Genomic DNA, 19,499 nt, shown 5'->3' on the forward strand with positions numbered 1-19,499 from the left:
ACGAAGCCGTACACATACACACGCAGACACACACACAGACACACACACACACACACACACACACACACACACACACACACCTAAAAATAGATTGTTTATATTTTGTAATGTATTGTTCTGAACCAAAATGGTGACTTGTGTTGTTTGTTTGTATATAAATTATTTAGCTAACAAAAGGTTAAAAAATTGACCTCAAAATGCTTTTTCCGAGTTGTTTTTGTTGTTTCATATAAGTAAACAACTGTTCAGTTGTGTGGGATGTCACTAAACCAAAAAATATTGGCATCAAAGTGATTGATGTGCCTCTCTGTACAAAAAGCTCGTTATCTCTGTTTTTTGGTCAAAAACAGGTGTTTTTGCTGAAACTACCCTATGTTCTGCTGCCAATAACTTTAGAACCGAAAATGCTAGAAACAACAATTTTTTCCTGATGAAAGAAGAGAATCTACACTTTCTTTCAATATTTTCAATGTTTATGTAGTCTTAATATTCTGTAGATCTTGAAAAATCTGTCAAAATTCTGAAAAATTCTGTCAGTAGGGGGCTCTTTGCTCTGAAAACAGCTGGCAGCCAATGAGTTAAGAGCTTTAAAAATGCGCTTTGAGTGAGTGTGTGTGAGCGTTCATGTTGGTAAGGCATTGAAAGACAGCAGCACTTGTACCACTGTCTCTATAATTTGGCTTGGACACCATGTGTTCACCATAAGAACATCTCTAGGTGTCTGTGTACATGCCTGGAGATATAGGCGTCCAAGTTCTTATGAGATCACCCTGATCATTCTTCAGCCTTTTCTTTCTTTACAAATACAATTCCACTCTGCCACTGCCAATCTCAGGTGCTCTCCCTCTAGAACACAACGCAAGGCAATTTCAATAGAACAGACTGAAATTGGCAATTCACTCCCCGGTATCGATCCCTTTAAAACTAGCCACTCAGCCTTGAGAGCTACCAACCTAGTAAGTTTATATGCGTGTTCATGCACACCTGTTTCATTTGTGTGTATGAAGCAGGCCCGGACTGGCAATCGGGAGAGGCAGGACTTTTCCCGGTGGCCTGCCTCCTTATTGGCCTGCCTGGACAGGCCAGCCACGGACTGGCAGGCCAATGATAAAAAAGTTGATCGGCTTGTTGGCAGACAGGCCAGAGACAGCAGCGCAAGAAGCCTTACAGAGTACACACCCACCCTCCTGTCACTCACACAAAGCAAGTGCTCTGAGCTCTAAATCAGAAGGATAGGGATTGGTCAAAGTGACATTTTTTAGAAGAAACGTGCCATGATTAGTTAGTTGCTTTATGGCCCGCCCGTTCATAGCGAAAACCATATATATATATATCTATGGCGAAAACGGGGAAGTATGCACTGCAGAGCGGTTATATGAGAGTGAGACGAGAGAGTGGAAGGAGCATGGGCGTAACGGACGCGGAGTACGCGTGGGACATGTCCCCCGCACTTTCCACATCTGTCCCCTCTGTCTCCCGCACTTTTTTCAGCCGTTACAACAGCTAAACCCGTTATTAGCATCCAGTAACGTGTTTTCCCGAGCCGTCTTTGAATGCACCATGAGCGCATGCTAACACAGGTGTTCCACAGGAGACGTGCTGCTGTGCTGAGCAGTGCTGAACGTGCGTCTGGAGTAATGTTTAGCTAACCAGCCAGAACCAGCAAGAAGCAAAAAACTTTACACAGTTTTTCCAAACAAACTGTGTAAGTTGTGTGACCTTGTTGGATGCAAACAATGTTAGACTTGTTAGCTAAATGATGACAAGGTAAAATGTGGCAATATATCAATATGTTAAGCTAGTTAACAATAATTTAAATGTGGTTGCCTCTGTTACATTACCGCTAATTAGTTTATTCTTGGAATAAACCCAGTCCTCTTTCATTTCTGGGCAGAAGATGTGCTCACAATTGCTCTCCATGTATTTAAGTCTTTTGGTCCCAAAAGAGGAGAGTCAGGGAGAAGAAAAAAGAATAGGCTATCTGTGGTATAAATTTACAACTGTTTTTTACTTCTTCTCTTTCTAATTCTATCTCAGAATTTTGATTTTCAGATTTTTTTAATGATTATTTCGATAACAAAGAGCAGAGTCAGGCAGGAGATGGACCAGAGGCGGCGGCCAGCAGTAATGTTGACCATGCAGGGTCTGCAGAGGTGAAAAAAAATATATAAGTGGCTGAGAAAAAAATATGTATCTATGGGTTAAAGTGATTTTGAGGTTAAATTCTACTGCAGTTTTTACTCTTCCTAATGCTATTTCAGAATTTTTCTTACCACATTTTTTTTATGTTTATTGCCATAACAGAAAGAGCAGAGTCAGGGAGGAGATGGATCAGAGGCCAGCAGCAGGGACAAGGATGTAGGGTCTTTACAGGTAAGGAGAGATTATAACTTCCTGAAAATAAGATATCTATTGCAGGGAGAAACCAGGCAGTACTGATCATTTCATGTTTAGTGTTTGGCACCTTTGGCTACTCGTCCAGTAGATGTTCAAGGGACATTGTTGTCAACTCAACTAGAGTTTGGCCACTAAAACTTTAGATTTTATAGTTTAAAGTTTTATACTTTATAGTTTAAAGAACTAGCCTAGTTGGTCCCCTGGTATTGTACTGTGGCTGTTAGGGATTATGTGGTTCTTTAGCCACTAAGGACGGTGCAATTAAATGTAAGAGAATGATAAATCGCTCTGAAAAATGTGTCCCCCCACACTTCTGAGATGGTGGTTACGCCCATGGGAAGGAGCGAAGATTATGGAGCACCCTTACTTCAAGTAAGTTTACAAACGGTCGGTTCTTCTCACAAATGCATCATCAGACTTCAACTCCAAAATATAATAAAAAATGATTGGTATATTATTGATTTGCTTGGCTATATTAGAAAACTTTGTTTCATTTTGTCAGTTGCAACTTGACTTACAATTTTCAGTTATAAAATGAACATTGGTGTTTGCATATACTATTAGCTATGACCAGCTGACATCTAAATGATTTGCTGACAAAATAATATATATATATTTTTTAATTCCACATGTTATATAAATACTAGGAAAAGGAAAACATTGGAAAAATCGGTGAGGGTAGTGAAGACATTACAGAAGAGAAAAATACTGGACTGTATGGAGCTGTAGGTTATGCTTGTGTTTAATAGACTCACTGTTTGTTTAGTAGTGTTGTAATTGCTATAACATAACTGTAAAAGGCATATTTTTGGAAGGAAAAAACAAACAAACTTTTGGTGCATTGTCCCACGTGACACCTGGCAGAAGTGGCCTGACTGATTGGAAATCTCCCGGCCTGAATTTCTTTCCCAGTCCGGCCTTGGTATGAAGGTAGGTATAAAAAGCTCCTCAGAATCTCAGAGAAGCGGTAACTGAAGAAGATCTCAATGTAGTAAAGTACAGTAAAACAGTCTCAGGATAAGATAAGATAATCCTTTATTGCTCCCCACACCAGGGGAAATTTTCGTTGTTACTGCAGCAACATCTTTCACAGCAGTACTAAACATATGTGGAGTAATAAGAATAACATCATTAATATGTACGATATATACAAGAATGACAATGAAAAATAGGTTCATATTGATTACTATCTGTCATTAGTTCTCTGACTATGTGTCTACACTAAATGGATGCCAACATTTGTAGGTGTGTTCACTCAGGCTTATGTCTTATGTTTGAGATTTTTCCATGCTCTAACATATTTCGTTAGTGTTGTTGCAGTTGTTTTTCTCCTTTTGCTCATACAATCAGTCATGTCATTCCCAGCTTCTCCATTTACATTTATCCAAACCTCTCCACATGTTGTGATAAAATAATTATCAAGGTGGCTGTTGCTGGAATTTAAGACTCTTTCTGCTTCTCTGTCACATGTAAGGGTCGATTTTGGAATTATATGTTTGCACAAATGAATGATTCTTAACCACGTACTGGTCAATTGTTGAAGCTGTTTTTGCAGTGGTTGTGTTTCAGTCCACTTAGAATGCAAATTTCAGCTCCCAGAATTAGTAGTGTGAACTTATTGCAATCAATCCATTTGTCCTTGTCTCTTGGCCCCTCATACATTCTCATACATTCTGTGATTGCAAACAGTGGCTGCTTGGTTCTTCCAAGATGCTGTGCAAAAAAGCAACAGTAAAAAAGCACTGAGCATGTGAACAGTGCAGATGATGAAACACAGTGAGGACGGGAACTGAGACACAGGATGTAGCGCTATGTCAAGATGTGCACATAACGAACTGAATGCACAGGTGCAAAGAATTCACAGACATTTTATGGCTTATGAGGCTGAAAGTTACGCACATGTGCACCCAGATGTCTGTCGTATTCTGATGTTGCCCAACGTCGTGCTTGTTGATTCACGTCACAGCAGGTTTCCACTTGACATATTTCTTCCGCTGAGTCCGGTGCTTGAAGAAATGTTTTAAACAATGACCCAATATCACTGCGTTCTTAGCCATTGCTTGTTTTACATGAGTAGTTGTCATTTCTCAAAGAATTTTTACCTGTGTTTGGAAATGTCGATACCAGGTAAGCAAGCAACAGTGCATAGTGGCCTTCATTACCACCTTGCATGACCCATCTACTTACCATTAAAGTATGCACTTCGCAAAATAAAACAATAACCACATCTTTCTGTTTTCAGTAAGTGCCCATGTGATACGGTGCATTTGCATCTATCTTAACCCCAGTGTCAAAGAGGCTCTTAAGGAAGCTGCGGTGTATCAAGTTGTTTCTTTAAACATAGGTCTGCCTACCTAACAAGCATCTATGTTCTGTTGGTAGCTTAATGGGGGGATGTAATTATAGTCCATACAAACATGCTACTCGACACTCAGACAGCAGCACCGCTAATTAACCTGGTGTCCTGGGCTTTTGCATGTGAAAATGAAAGCCTGTTAGTGGTTTGTAAGGCTGGTAGAAGAGAGTGTGGGTGAAATCCTGTGGAAAACCTTTCAAAACACAATTTCTGCCTTTCTCTAACAATCTTTTTTTTTTTTTTTTTTTGTGATATGGCATTGCTCGCTACCTCATTACTCAGTATCTATACACGCAAAGTGCTAGTCTCGTCTCTGAATTACTCTTCCAGATGCAAGGATCTTTCTTTAGTTGTGTCATTTACAGACAAAACTTGTTTTGGTGTTTTTTTCCATTATGTCATTTTAGGTTAAAACTTTCAATTTTTTAGTGCTCAATCAAGGATCTCTATGCAGCCAATGTAGTGTTAGCCAAAATAACAAGCAGTGAAAAGTTTATACACCCAGATAATAAATGGATTCAGCTGATAATGATGTTACTGCCAGTCACCGTTGCTTTTTCCATGACGCAGTAATTCCACTGTTGTGTAACTCTTACATCTTTGGATGAAGTCAACTTTGTGGAAAATAATTATGATACTTCTGATAAATGGAAACTCAGCTGACATATGGCAAAAGGTCCAGCAGATCCAGTACACAGCTCATTTTTAAAATACTACTTAAATGCAAACTCTAAACAACAGCCTGATCTATATGGCAGTTTAAAAATGACAGAGGATGCCAAAAAGGATGGTAATCTGCACTTTTATTCTCATTTGATTCACAAAAAATGTGTGTTTGGAGTTCCTGCCATCTCAGCATTTACCCATACTGTCTTGTATAATGGCCTGAGATGGCAAAGGTAAAACTTCTTCCTGACATGGCTGAACTGCTGCCAAAAGATAAAGTTTACTGGTTGAATAAAACAAACACTTTATTTTGTGCCTCCCAGAAATCACAGTCAGTAAATGGTGGCCTAACAATGAACTGCCTATGTTGATACAGTTCTTCAACCTCCTAGGAGCCAAAGTCATCAAGCAATTTGACTGTGATGTTGCAGTTTTTTTTCTGTGTGTGTCTATGCAGCTATTATATCACCAATGGCTGCACAAGCCACAATATGCAGGTGGCCTATCTAAGTGTTCCCATTATGCAGTTTTCCCCCATGAGCTTGGCGCAGATGTTACACCCCTATGGGGTAGAAACAGAATGGCAAACGAAGAAGTGAAGTAAAGAAGAAAGCGCATATGTACAATTTTAACAAGGCACACATCCACACACCAAGCTTCTGCTGCGTCATTCCTAAGGGAAATGTCTTCCATCCTTGCTGTTACTCTCTGCATGTTTTGACAGCAATAGACTTCCACTTCTACTCAAACACACTCACACTTGTATAAAATGAGTATGCTAACAACTGTCAGTGTTGAGTTGATAGCTATTTTAAATGCACTGTATGTTAGATGTTGTATAATGATTAACCAGCATTTATTTGTGCGTGTTTGGGTTCTTTATCATGCTCGGTTCAAGCTCACCAGTTGCTACTATCTCCTGTACGAAGGTCAAAGCTAAAATTAATTCATCTTCTTCTCTCTCTTCAATCAATCATGCTGTTTGACATGATTTGTGAAGTCCAGAAGGCCTGGATTGTAGAATATTACACAAGAAGCTGAAAAGTTGGGGGTGAAATAAAGAGAGGAAATGTTCTTGTTCTCCACTGAGATCTGTTTTCTGCTGCGCTGTTTGCAGCCGGCAAAGCATCAGTGTTCCATAATTTCATATCTGTGTGTTGAGAAGAAGAGGAAAAAACTTAAGTGTTGTGTGTTTGCATATGTGCGTCCTGCATGTTCTTTAGTTCTTCAGCCACTCCCTCCTTTCCCCCTGCTGTTCTCTAAGATCACATCCCAGATTTAAAAGCTAACATAATCTGACAATTAATTATCTTAAAATGAACATGCTGATGGAAGCAAGAGTCTTGCCATTAAAGAACAAACACGACTCCTCCCCCCCACGCACACACAAATCACAGTCGTTCATAAAATAATTATAGCATTATTTGTGTATTGCTTCTTCTTACTCACTTCCTCATATTCCTGTTGACACATGTTGTACATTACAAACATTCAGAAACTAGACCAACTAATCAACTCCACATCAAATGTAGACATTTTCAGTTTGTGGAATTGCTGAGTTGAGTATGTTGTCAGATCTGTGAAATAACATTTAAAAAGGTTCTATTTTATGCATGAATGCCTCAGTGAATCAAATCAAAATTTGATGTGACCAGAAAAAAGACATTCAAAGTGGCTAAAACTTGTGCACAGTAAGTGCATGTATTTTAGCAGGGCTACTGGTTGTCATGTCACTAACCTGGTGACCACTAACCATCAGGTCAACCCGAGTACAGTTTCTTTTACAACATACGCACATCCGTCCTGTGGAAGTGTTCCCTGCAGAGGTACTGTTGTGCAGCTGATCCTTTCCTTCAGCCTGCCTGGAAAGAGATGCAACAGTATCCTCCCCTGGTGATCAATAAAGCTTGTAATGATGTTTTCTAAGACCTTATATGTAACAGAATATCATGTCTTCTTGCACGGAGCACCACACAGAGATTTATGCATGTAATACCATGTGTGTGTGATCTTGTCAAGTATTGACAATCTTGTAGAACTGTTGCATTTGGCAGTTACAGCCCTATAAAACGCCCACAACAGCTTCTCTCACTCATCGTCTCTGCCTGCCGAGCAAACTCAAAGAATAAAAGATAAAAGAAACTCTAAGCATCAAGAAACTCGCTGACACTTCGCTGAGACACAATATTTCTGGGTCTGTATTTTTTTTTTTTTAACAGAGGCTAAACCTGTTAGTTTTTGTTGACTGCAGTCTACTTATACATGAAAAATAGGAATACCACATTGATGTTTTAGATGATTTATCATCTTTAATGGGGATATTGGCACTCAGGGAATTCTATATGTCTGATTTTATTTAAAACATGAATATATGCAGTGGAAATTTTGTTTTGTTTAAGTTTGTTATGCTTGTAACTCAAGGAATCTGTATTATGAATCTCTCTCTCACACACACACAACTATAACATCTTAGATATAGCATTATTAATACACTGCCCGGCCAAAAAAAAAAAAAAAGTGGCACACTCTAATATTTTGTTGGACTGCCTTTAGCTGTGAAAACAACACTCATTCACTGTGGCATCATTTCCAGAAGCTTCTGCAATGTCACAACATTTATTTCTGTCTGTTAATTTTTCACCAAGATCTTATCTTGATGATGGGAGAATCAGAACGTTGCGCAAAGTCTTCTCCAGCACATCCCAAAGATTCTCAATGGGGCTGAGGTCTGGACTCTGTGGAGGCCAATCCATGTGTGAAAATGACGTCTCATGCTCCCTGAACCACTCATTCACAATGTGAGCCCCATAAATCCTGGCATTGTCATCTCAGAATATGCCCATGCCATCGGGGAAGAAAAATTCCATTAATGGAAAGACCTGGTCATTCAGTATATTCAGGTAGTCAGCTGACTTCATTCTTTGGTTACATAATGTTGCTGAACCTGACTCATCAGACCACATTTGTTCCTCGAAGATGATGGTTCACCACTATCCTTCAGGTTTTAATGATGTGTTGGACGGCTCTTAACCTGATTTTAGTAGTTTCAGAAATCTCCTTAGTTGTTTTCTTTGCTTGAAGCAGGCCAAAAATTTCAGCAGATTAACATCCTTTCTACGACCACAGGATATGTCTTCCAACATGGTTGTTGAAGAAATGAGAAGCTCCTCACTGCATCGGCTAGGGTTAAATAAGTTGTTGCCTCCTGAAACATATTCATCACTGCAGAAATTATCCAATGGAAGACTCTCACTCATTGCTTAGTTAAATCCTGGAGGTGACTTTTTTTTTTGGCCAGGCATCTTGAGTGTTACAGATTATGACTGAAACCACTGCCGACGGTTTATTATGATCAGAGGATGGAATACAATGGTGTGATCTCTGATTAAGTTGCACCTCAACAGAGTTCAATAAATAAAAAACGATTCTGCCAAAAAAGAAATGCAGCATTTGCTTGATGTCCCCAAATAACAACATGTTGGTCAAACACTAATTAAAAGCCACTTAACAAAAAATGTGGATTTTTTTTGTGTCATGAGATTCCAATTTGCTCAGTTTTTTTAATCAAATTAACATCCTCATTTAAAGTTCAATTAATTATTTTATCTCCCTCCCCAGCCTCACCCCCTCCCTTCCTTCTCTCTCTCTCTATTTTCCACTCTCTCTCATCAGACTGGGAGTCAGGCTGTATGGGTAGCAACAACGAATGTCCTCGTTGCCATGGCAACATGAGCGGGTGAACTTTTGTCAGGTGCCAAGAGCTTGCTGCAATAGAAAAGTGTTGGTTATATGTGTGTGTCCCGAAATGCGCACACACTAGCGCATGGTGTCGCCGTGAGTTGTGTGTGGTTAGTGGGATAGAAAGAAAACAGTGTGCTTATCTTTGAGAAAGACTGCAAATCCCCCTTCGGTCTGTCACTCTCACTCCTCCAGCAGCGTGACTCTCTTTCTCTCTCAGCTCCTCTTTTTTGTATCTTCCATTATCTCTCATTTAGAAATGCCCTTGCTGCATGCTTCCTCCCTCCCCAAAGATGACATAAAGGGTCTCATCTTTGTCATCACCCCGTCTGCTCTCCCGTCTCTTCCTCCCTGGTTCCTTCCCTGAACCCGAGAAAACAAAATGTGACAACTTACTGTGTTCTTTTCTGTTTTTCTACTCTCATCCCTCCCCCTTTCTCCATGATATGCAGATTCTCCTCTCTCAAAGTACAGACTCTATTGATCTTCCCCGTCCTCCCTCTCACTCGCTCTCTGTCTCTCTCTGCTCCCTCTATCCATTATCCTCCCTTCATTCGGCTCTTTTCCCTTCCTTCCTCCTTCCACTTCTAATGACCTTTCTGCTGATTCAGAGACCATGAAGAATTATGGCATATCTATACTTCTATGTGACTGTAAGAATAATTAGAAAAACCTATTAGTCTCCATTGAAAGTTAAACAGCAGAGAGAACAACTGAAAACAAAAATGTTCTCTCTGCACCATGTGCCGCAGCTTCTGCATGCAGCAATATCAGACACATTCTGAGGTGAAATGTGTGCGTGTGTGTGTCCTAAATTAGGTGAATGACTTGTTGTTACTGAGTGGCGCTGCCTGCCAACACAGAGGCCCTCTCTTCAACTTCGCTTAATCAGTATGCAGCTCCTCTCCGCATCACTGTCCTTGTGTTATAAAAACATACACACCCACACACGCACACACAAAGGCAAATAAACACACACTTCATCAAAATTCCATTCCTGACTTCATCACTGTCCTTGTGGTATAAATATCATATATAAAAAAAGAGAGAAACTACAGAACTTGGACCGAATCCAGAAACCCAAACACACGTGTATTCATATTCACACAAACTCGCTTACTCCCCACCATCCCTCTCTCCCACACACATATATTGGGACACACAGATACTCTTGCTCCCAAATGTGAGAACACACACACAAACACACTCACTTCGGGGTGATAAATAAAGCAGTGCGAGCTCAGCAGTAGCCCTTTGCCATGTCAGGCTTTACTGATGTCTAGTTCAATCCAGGGGAGTGGTTCAAGCAGATCTTACAAGATCCATCTAATCTTAGATCCACAATGTGTTATGGGAGAGAATTTTTCGTCCTTCTCCTTCATACAGAGCCTCTTCTGTTTGAAACAACTTTGGATGGAATAGTAGAAAAACATCTTTTTTCTACTGTTATTCAAAAAATGCTATTTGATGCAGCAAGTTTTAGATTTCAATATATGTGAGCAAACATGAATGGATGAATCAGAGTGCAGAAAAAAAAATAATGACGTAAAACAGATGGACCATTGTTAGAACAGAATATAAATGGGGAATATAATAATAGTGGGGTATGACAGGTGCTGTCTGTAACTCTGATGTTTACATTTTCTCAATGAAGATGTTGGCAAAAGCAAAAAAAAAAAAAAAGCCTCTTCAATTTCAAACGTCCTCTGAGAACACAGGCAACAATTTAGCCTCCTGAAGTGTGCGCTGTCATACTGATGACTGAAAACTCATCTCACATCACACTCGCACACAATGACACACACCAACAAGATTCCAAATCAGGCCTTTGCTGAAATCCGAGGAACAGCCATATCCAATTACAAAGGTAGTCACATTTCATGAGTGAGTGGCTCACAGGCAGGCCCTGCATGATCTGGACTCCACACGTATCCTCCCAGTCCTTTACAGGCGGAGTCTACAATTCTGGAGAAAAATTAACTAGTTAGTGTGTTCAAATAGTTGGCATGAGGGCCAACGTGCACAAACATGCACAAGACACCAAGGGATACTGTTGTGTTAGTTGATCTGACACACTTTGTTGGTTTCCTATTTCCAGAGCCAGAGCTGTATGAACACGAGATTTTTGTTGCACACACAGGCTGTGGGCAGCAAGTGGACCGTGAGGAGATTTTTGCTGAATCTGACAAAAAGGTAATTGGATTAGAATCACATACTTCACCTTTAACGCCAGATTCAGCTGAACTGCACATACAATCAGGCTTGCTGGCACACTTAAGGAAAGAGCCTGTCCTCAAACCAAAAACGACCACATAGGTCGTCTGTACACGCCTGTATTACGACCCAGTGTTACGTTTTGACTATGCGACCTCTGGCGGTTGAGTAAACATCGACACTCTGGAGTCGCAGGTGAAACATCATCATGAACAAACTTTTAACTAACACTATCCCTGTCCCTATCCCTAACACTAACCTTAACCATAACCCTAAAAACGTGTTGGGAAAGTGAGAAAAAAAACGTTTTGCGACGGAAAAGCCGTTTCGCGAATTAAATCCCGTAATGCGTTCGTTTTCCCCGTAGGGGCGCAAACGTTCATACGACTGCATAGGTCGTATTCCGGTGCATGGTGCAAACGACCGATGCGGTCGTATGAATTGGAGGACAGGTTGTAAGGAAATGTTAACCATTTCAAACATACTGCAAGTATTTTCGTACACATTTATGCCCAAACAGACAGTTTGTTCTGGTGATTGTAACCCCTGAACAGATATAAAGGCACATACTGAAAAAAAAGACTAAACCATTTTGACCGTTTTAGGTCTGTTATTACTGTCATATCTTGAAAACTTAAACAATACTGCGAAATACAGACAATGCCGAAATGAATTTGACTAAGAGACCAAAGTGTGAGCGCACCTATGATGCTTTTCTCTGACTGCAATGAGATTTTACAAATGTCTTAAATGTAGAAATAACAAATACAAGATACACATTTCTCAAGCGTGCATAGCCCATCCTGTGACTCTCTGCAATATGGGTTGTATTATTTCTCACCGGCGACCACAAACGGAATACAGCCAGCCACAAAACTCAGTGTCAAGGACCATAACCCTGTTTACAGCTGCTTGACCAATCATTCATCTAGTTAAGACATAACTAGAGGTCTATTGTTCATCCAGTGACTTTTGCCCTCTGCGCTATCACCAAGTTAAGCATTATGTAAACAGCACAGGCTCATTAAGGGTTGGGTGAAATAAAGAAGAAAAAATAAAGACCTTCAGCACAGCTGATAATGGCTATTTCACAAAGTTAAAGAGCTATTTTATCTTTCAGGCAACAAACACGATTTAAGTATCCCCGGAGGTAATCAATAGTTTTCTGCTCTGAGTTTTGACTTGCTAAAGATCAGTGCAACATAAACGCTCGATCAAAAGCTCTTGAGCGGTTCATGTGAAGTCATGCACTGCTGAGACCACCACACTTCCATCTCATGCATTAGATTATATGTGTCAGAGGGTTAATTGTGTAAAGCAGGGAGTACTAGGATTAAATTAAAGGTGGAATGCATTTCTTGAAGGTAAAACACCGTAATGTGATTATGAGAGGCATCAGGTGGTTATGGTGTGGGGAAAGAAAGCATTCTGCAAATAGGTGCTGTTTAATGGTGATACAATAGTTTCCAGCCACACATAAAGAGGAGAAAATGGGACGTACGCTGTTTTCAAAGAGGGATTATCCAATATAGTAAACTATCTATAAATACAGAATCTATGTAATAATTTTCCTTACCTCCGTAGTCTTCAAAGAAATAGGTTTTTGTAATGCTTAATTTAATAATGATTCTTACTTACATTCCTGACCCGTGTTTGTTTCCATCAGGCCTGAGATTTGCATCATCTGTCACCTAGTTGCAGTTATTCTTCTTTTGCCTTAAAGCTGCTACTGCTGTTCCCAAAACACCCTTGTGAAATCCTGACGTAATACAGAAAGAGAAGGGAAACAATGGCGAGGGGAGGGGGATTTGGATGGGGTCAAAGTATCAGCAGATGATTTTAGAAGTGCAAAGGATGGAGGCATGGAAGAAAGAGAGCGAACAAAATAAAAGAAACCAGGGAGGGCGAAGGAGAGGAGGAGGGTAGCCACCTCTCTCGTTTCTCTTTCTTTCTTCCAGAAACACACACTCACATGCACACCATGCCTCCCCTTCTCTCTGTCTCTTACATCAACCTGCCTGTCAACCCTGCTGACCTGAACGATCCATCAATTGCTGCTGCTGCTGCTGCTCCAAGAGATGGAGGGAGGGATAAGGATGTGAGGTGAAGGAAAGGAAGATGGGAGTGAATAAGAGACTCTGGTCAGAAAGAGAGACACCACTCTTTGTTGCTTTGAAGATACAACAAAGCTATGGTCCGACTGAGGAAGGAAAAGTTCAGTTTTGCCTTCCAAACCCTTGTGGCTGCAGCTGCTACCTGTGCATCTGTCTTCCATCATTGTTGCTATTACCACTCCATGTTCTCTCCTTTTCCCAACTATTTATCACCCTCTGTTTCTCTTCACACTCAGAGAACTGATGCTAGCAAAAATACTAAATGCTCCAATTAAATGAAGCAGCAATCTCTGTTTTTTTTAACTCAATAATATGGTGTAATGGCCAGGAAATGATTAATGGTGCTCAGTTTGCCTAGTCCAATTTGCCTTGATAGGAGGTACAGCTTTACATTTTACAGTCCATCCTCCTCACCTGCCTGTCCATCACCTGCCCTGCTCTCCTCTTCACTGCTCCGACATTCCCCAAGTCAAATTATTCATGGATCCCAGAAAATTACTCAGCCGAAACAGTTAAGCATGCTCATATATCAGACATTTAAAAATAGTTCCTGCCCTTAACAGCACCTCACTGTCTCCTCTCCTCCCACCCTCTCTCCCACTTCCATTCTTCAGTCTGGTGTCCATAATTTCACTTGTCTGCAGTGTCTGCACTGTTTATCTCCCATCCTCTCTTCTCTTCCGCTCACCTTTCCATCTCATCATTCTCCCCTTGGTTCCTTATCACACCCTGCCCTCTCCTCTTCAGGCAAGATGGAAAGGAGGAGGAAAAAAAAGAAGAAGAAGCACAGACCAGAGTGGAGGAGGAGATAGCGGGGAGAAGAGTGACAGCAGCTTACTGAGGAGTGGGTGGGGGCTTTTTTTTCCCTCCCTGTCTGTTTTTCTGTCTCACCATCCAACTCTTTCTTTCTTCCAAACACACACTCGCTCCGTAACACACACACTGCCACACGGTCTATGTTCCTCTCTGTCTAGTTGTGTTACCCTAAGGGCTCTCAGCTTCACTAATACACAGCTGAGATCTGGCCTCACTGCCCAGCGATGGCGATACATATACACACACACACACACACACACACACACACACACACACACACACACACACACACACACACACACACACACACACACACACACACACACACACACACACACGCAAACACACACGCATGGGTGGACACAGCCTACCGTCTACACACAACGATTCACATAAATCTGCACGAAATACGGGAATGTACAGTGACACAAATATCTGCAAAAACACAGTACGCATTTGCAAACAAAGCAGGCATGTAACACACACACACAGACACACACACACAGATTTGCAAAACCAGCATCCATACAACCATTCAAACACAGTGCTTTTGTCCTGCCCGTGACCGTGAATCAGCATTCTGCCTGAATTATAGGCTGCATTATGGATTCTCTCCACAACCCACATACGCCCTAGACATTGTTCAAAGAAATAAACACATGCACACGAGCACACACACAGCATCTATTAGACCAACAGACATCAATGAAACCTTTAAATAACAAAAACAAGTGCTTACCTTTAATTTCCGCCTGTTGGTGAGACCGTTTTTACACTCGCCATAGAAATTATACAATCGCTCAGCTGTGACAAGAAAAAACACATGCTCCTTCTACGTTCACACTTGCAGGCAGGTCTATAAATTCCAAACATGATAATAACCTTTTCCCTCACAAAATTAGCACATCTACAATTTTGGTTTCCTTTCCTGCCTGTGCTCTAACGACCTGCGCTTTGCGTGGTATCATGGATTTTGTGCCAACAGTCATGAGCTTGTCTGTCGTTTTTGGCCTTTTGGAGAACTGAGCACGGAGAAGATGATTCACGCACATTCAAAAACACGGCCCGACGCTCGGTACATGTAGTCGGATAGGATGGGTGAACAAGAGCAGCACTGATTATGTCAGATTATTCCAAAGAATAAATATACTATCCTCAACCCCTTCAGGTGTTTGCAGCATGCAATCCAAGAAAACAACTAAGATCACTTTAGCAAAGATGGACTGTTGCAATTTAGGTTACATTAATAAACTGTAACAGCATCGCAGCACTCTCTTAACATGCCATCCACATTAGCAAATAAACATTTTCTCTTCCCATTAAAAAAGGCAATTTAAATTGGTTTGTCATCTGAGAAGTTCATCCGTTAGAAAACCCTCTAATGGCTGTGAATCTCACTATCAAGACACTTATGACCTATAGAAATGTGTAGGTGTGCGCGTGCATCTGTGTAGGAGTGCTGATCCTCTCAAAGCTTTCAGGCCTTAATTAAGCTAACTCTTGTATTGTTGAGCTGACGCTAACAATGCAAGTGATCCCCACTCATTAGGCAAAACGCTCCACAAATCCCTCCCCCCCTCTCTGCTGTAGTAGTTTTCACAGAGCACAACAACAGATTCACATAATTACACACACGCACAGAATTACAGTTATGGCCATAGATTCACAAAATATATGAGCATCACTACGCTCACTCACTAACTAAGCACAAGTGTTTGGCTAACATTAGACCAGTGGGCGAGATTCCTCCACTGGTGTGTCCTGGTACATTGTAGGCAGGGACTACCTACACACACCACCAAACACGCATGATATAATACTTAAAGCTGGAATCGTGTTAACTAAAGCCATGTGTGGAGATCCAACAACCTGAATGTACCTGAAATTAAGAAGAAAATACGGTTTGGGCCTTAAATCACCATGAATCTGCACATTTCTTCTTGCAATCAAATGCAAAGATCCCTTCTTCAATTAGCAAAATGTCCTATAACTGACTCTGAAACACACTTAAAGTTAAATGCAAGTGAAGATCTTACCAAGACACATGGGAAGACATGAGATATTTGAAGCAAAAAAAAGCCAAAACACATATATTCATTCTTCTTCAACAGCCCTGTGAAGAGTACCTCTGCCCTTTCTGTCATCTGCACTATGTCCAAAATCGGTCTTTTTCCCTCTCTTACTGCTTGCCTTGTTTTTGTGCTATTGCCATAGCCTTGGACTAATGGAAGTCAGCAAGCTAATCGAACAGCCAAAGCCAGCGACACACCAACAGGGATGGTACACATTGTGTGTACTACAGTTCTACAAAAACATTTCAGTTAGCCCTGCACTGTCAAAAATCATCCTACTTATGTCTTTTAGGGCAGATGTGAGTGTTTTGAGCAAGCAAACAGCCATATACTTGATTCATACCCATAACAGTATATTAAGGCAATATTTATATAGCCTAAGGTATGATATGATATGACATTACACCTCACTTGACCTCATAAATTCTGCTGTGTATCATAGTGACCCTGCAAAAAACATGAATTATTTATATTGCATGCAAATGTGCCTTGCTTTAGTCTGCAGCAAATTTTCAAAAGCATTAGTGTGGGATGTTCCATCCACAACTACACAAGGTGTCTGAAGAGCAAACCAGTGCAGCACTAACTGCACCCACAAAGAGCAGAAGGAGAGAGACCCAGCCCTCTCCCTTCATCTCTACTTCCTCTCTTTTTTTCTGTTTCTCATCTTTCTTCTTCACTCTTTACCTATAATTCCCTCTCACTTCTTCTTTTCATCCACAATTCCAATGTCGCTCAAATTTGTAGAGTATGCTGGCACAACAGTCTGCATCACACTATTCTAGGATTGGTTTTGTTGGCATAAATTTAACACACACTTTGATGTTTTTCTCTTTAATTCAGCAGCTCTTCTGTAAGAGCTTGCTTTTACTAAATCTTTGAATACTATACTAAACATTCCTAAATCAGCAACGTCAATGAACCCCCTGAAGGCTGCTTTTACATGAGAGGCATTATACACTTTAAACAATCAGTCACATCAGCTATACAAGCAACCAGCAGGTGGCCTTGGCCGGTTAAACCATTCAGGATCTGAGCAGAGCAGCTGAATGTCAAACTACTGCACATAAGCACAAAGGAGATACTGAGGTCCTTTGTCTTTCGCTTAATTTCTTTGAAAATAGAAAAATTCAGGCTAATTTTAGATACTCACAGGAAACAGTTTGTTTAAATGGTGTTAATCTGAACTTCAAATTAAAGAATGGAATCAAATACACCAAAAGATTCGCGCTAAACTGCAGCGGAAGAAGCAATTATGATATGCTGATCTTATAATCACTCTACTGTGATTTTTTTTTTTTTTTCCATTTTGGCCAGCAGCACAACAAATGTCCTCCAAACAAACAGCATCATTTTAACAGCTGAGACTCAGTACTGGATGTGCAAAGCAAACTCTGGAAGTTGGCTTACTCTTTCTACTCCGTTATCAGACTTATTTCAACCAGTTTGGCCCATTCTCTCGGTTCACTTGTAGATGTGATGGAGCACTCTCTAAAATCCAGTGCACCTGGCTAGAACACACAGATAGAAGATAGATGGATGCAAACACAAAAATTCAGCCTCTTCCCTGGAGAGTATCCGCAAAAGCAGTTGTACCACGTCAGCTAAAGCAAAGCACAGACCACACGACCAAACTAAGCTATAGTGTCGGTGGAATATTACTCAGCCATACCATCCAGAACAGGCAGCTAGGTCAGCAGGTCAACAGCTGGCTGCTTGTCCATGTACTAAGTAGGAGATACATGGATTGTCCGATGTACAGAGGGAGTGAAAGGTAGGATGATAGATGGAAAAGACAAACAGGTTTAAAGTGAGGGAGAGGAAAAAGAAAACAGCAAAAAGTGCACAAGCACGTTAACTGAAGAGAAAAATTTGAAACCACATGAAATGAGGAGTTATGGGGGATATAGATGAGGGACTTTGTGCAAATGTCACCTCATTAGAAGGAGGAGAAGAAGACGGAGGAGAAATGAGAAGAAGATGACTGCAGCAGTCCATAAGAAATTCCCTATAGGCCATTCAAAAACACAAAGTAGGCCCCACACTGCGGAACAAAAAGAGCGAGATGGTCTGTTCAGAGCACCAGCCCGGGACACTATGCTCCATATTTTATTTTATGAAATCATGCCTCCTGCTCTGCCCTCCACGTCCCTGAAATGAGTGATAATGGCACAGATTTGTTAATCTTTCTTACATAAAAAAAAGCTAAGACGGTAGCACACTGCTGAACTGCACAAATGACTGCAACTTTTCCCAAACTTGATGTATTTTCAGACAGGAGAGAGGGCCACAGTCTCGAGGGACCCAAAATTCACAAGGCAAACAATACGAGTGCAGAGCCTCACAGCACAGACGGCAGCAGAAGTAGCAGAGGGGTTGAGAATCACCCTCTCTCCCTTACTCTAGCGCTTTCTGCACCCCTTTCTTCTCCCTCTTCCTCTCCCTCTCACTCTCTCGCTCTCTTTCAACATACTGGGTCAGTCGAGCTCCTGCACTGCAGCATAGTTGAGTGATGTGTTAAAGGGTTTTTCTTGATCTCAGGACCAAGGAAACTGCACCGAAAGGTTGTCTTTTCCTCCTTTTTGCACATGTTTGACTTCTGTGTTAATTTACTATATAGCCTATATTTAGTTTTTTAAAAATAGGTTATTGTGTAGCAAATGTGATAACTGACAGTTGGTCCTCTGCAGATTATTCCAACTGATAGAGTGCAGGTTGGTGCAGTATACTATATTGCATCAACACTGACTGAAGTGCATCTACAGTAGCAGAAAATAAACTTTGCATTCAAAGAGGTGCAGCTATATGACTTTATGACACTGCAAAGAAACGTGGAAGTTGGTTGAACCATCAGCACAATCACAGAAAACTCAGATAAGCTCTTAGACAAACACCCACACAAGCAAGATATCGTTCCCGACGTCTCCTGCCACGCACAACCACACAGGCATGCACAAAAGTGGAATGTGCCTTTTTGTATGCAGCACCTGCAACATACTGCAGCTTCAGCACCGTGGTCAGAGACAGATTGGCTTTTTCAGCAAACTGGAGATAATTCCCCACTTCCCAAATGGAGAAAGCATATCACAAGACGCACACAAACACACAAAATGCAAAGTAGAAGTG

The sequence above is a fragment of the Acanthochromis polyacanthus genome, chromosome 13, assembly GCF_021347895.1.
Source record: "Acanthochromis polyacanthus isolate Apoly-LR-REF ecotype Palm Island chromosome 13, KAUST_Apoly_ChrSc, whole genome shotgun sequence".
NCBI classification, from domain to species: Eukaryota; Metazoa; Chordata; class Actinopteri; family Pomacentridae; genus Acanthochromis; species Acanthochromis polyacanthus.